Consider the following 2,500-nt stretch of genomic DNA (forward strand, 5'->3'; position numbering starts at 1 on the left):
TCTGAACAGTGTTGCTTGTTTGCTTTCACATATCCTATTTTAATTTTAATACATATAAAATCAAAATATAATATGTTTATTTCATTTGTTACAAAGAGCATAGACACAGAATATTCATGGAACTAAATTACTTGGAAAGTACAATACACACGAATCATAGTGCAGCAGACAGTCTGAAGTGAGTGTTTTGGACGATCTTCTCTACTTTGCCTTTGGGATATCATGCAAGAACATCCAGCAAAAGTCCCCGTCATGCTGGGGTTCCTTGGTAGCTATTCTCTATCTTAGTAATATCTTGGTAGAGCATTTCTTCATGCTCATCACTCACTGCTCCGAGATTCGGAAGGAAGAAGTTGTGGTGGGAGTGGAGAAAGTGAATTTTGAGTGACATTCAGCATTCCATATCTTCAGAAGACTGTAACAACTTCTCGATACACTCTTGGTAATCTAGTACTACGTGTTATCAAGGACGCCATGGAAAAATGACTTAAATGCTTCCCATACTCTCAGTTCATTTAAAGTAAGAAGCTAAGCTCCTTAAAGTCCTCAAAGGACTCAGCACTGGAAAGAGAGTACACAAATGTTAGAAGGCAGCGCCACTTTTAATCATGGCCTTCACAAAATTCTTCATTGAACCAAGCTTGATATGTAAAGGAAGAAGAAACACCTTGTTCATATTAACCAGAGGATTTTCTTGGACACTGCGTTCACCAGGTACGAAAGTGCTTGTAGTGCTTGGACACATTTCTGCATCTGATGAAAGAAGAATATCCTTATTTGATAGTGTAGGGATAGAGAGATCATCTAGAAGAAACATTGCAACCTGTTGTATTTGTTAGGCAACAATTATAATCATCTGCATGGCATGATGGCTCTCTTCAGACCAACAAATTTGAAGGCTGCTTTCCTGCCGTTAAACCATGAGGTTAGTCCGTTGTAACAGGGTTTATAACAGATGAGTGGGACCCTGGATTTTCCTGATCTCCAATTATACAACCAAAATAAGCAGTTCTCATTGTGCAAATGTCGTGAAATCTCTAGACATGTAGCAGAATGAATTTGCCTTGTTGATGCAGCCTTGCTGTTTTGAGGTACCTGAAGCCATTGCAGAGAACAAAATAAAAATTGGCCATATACATGTTTACGTAAACTTTCGCAAAATCATAATGGAAAAGGAGAAATAAACAATATCAAATCTCTGAGCGAGAAGTAAACAGTAGCTGTACGGAATCGTAAAATATAATTGCCAACTAGAAGTGACGGTCCCATAGATGACAATGCTACTTTTGTTTTTAGCCCCAGGAGGACATCTGCTCCAGCTGGCTAACGACACACTATGTGTCCGATTAGTATTTGCGATGTGAAATCATCGTTCCCATCTCTAGCCTTACGTGATACACATAGATCTGCTGGTTTCTGGGTGGTAACCCCTTATCAGAGGTGATGAGTCAAAACTGGCTTTGTATCTCAAATCAGCACCCCAAAATTAAGCTAGAACAACTGTTTTTAAATTTGCCTCAATTTCTCTGTAAACCAGTGTAATTGATTAATTCTTAAAAGTCTTTTCCTTGTACCTAATCAGAAATCATTAAACGTAGTGGACTCGCAGAATCCTAAGAGAATCGAAGAAAATGAATTGTAGCATTTCTCTCAGATAAATAATAAAGTTGGAGGTGCCGGTGACCTGGCCGAGAGACAGCGATCTGGCTGAATAGTTACCGGGCAAGACAAAATGCTCAGTGGAATTTTGCAATTACGTTCTGCGTTCAAATTCCACCGAGGTCATCTTGGACATTCATCATTTCGTGCTCGATAAAATAAATAGTCGTTGAAAACCGGGGTAGATGTAATCGGCTTACCCCACCCCTCACCTTGCTGGCCTTGTGCTACAATCTAAAACCATTATTATTACTACTATGAAGGCAGCGACCTGGCAGAATAATTAGCACCCCACACAAAATGCTTAGCGGCATTTCGTCCATCTTTACGTTCTGAGTTCAAATTCCGCAGTACCAATAAGTACCAGTTGAGGAGTGGGGTCCATGTAATCGACTATCACCTAAACCCAAACATTCAGGCCTTGTGTCCATGGTAGAAAATATTATTATTAATATTAATGTGGTCAGCTGTGAAAATCGTTAGCACAGCAGACAAAATGCCAGTTGTCATTTGATCAAGCTTTACGTTTTATGTTCAGCTCCGCTGTTCATAGTTTCGGGGTCGATAAAATCGGTTTTGGTAGAGCACCGTACTCGTCGTGATCGACAAGACACCTCGTCCAAAATTTCAGGCTTTGAACTGATTTTAGAAAAAAATGATGATGACGATGATGATGACGATGATTGTTGTTGTTGTTGTTGTTGTTCTTCTTCTTCTTCTTCTTCTTCTTCTTCTTCTTCTTCTTCTTCTTCTCTTCTTCTTCTTCTCTTCTTCTTCTTCTTCTTCTTCTTCTTCTTCTTCTTCTTCTTCTTCTCTTCTTCTTCTTCTTCTTCTTCTTCTT

This window comes from Octopus sinensis, linkage group LG10 (assembly GCF_006345805.1).
Source record: "Octopus sinensis linkage group LG10, ASM634580v1, whole genome shotgun sequence".
In the NCBI taxonomy this organism is placed as follows: domain Eukaryota; kingdom Metazoa; phylum Mollusca; class Cephalopoda; order Octopoda; family Octopodidae; genus Octopus; species Octopus sinensis.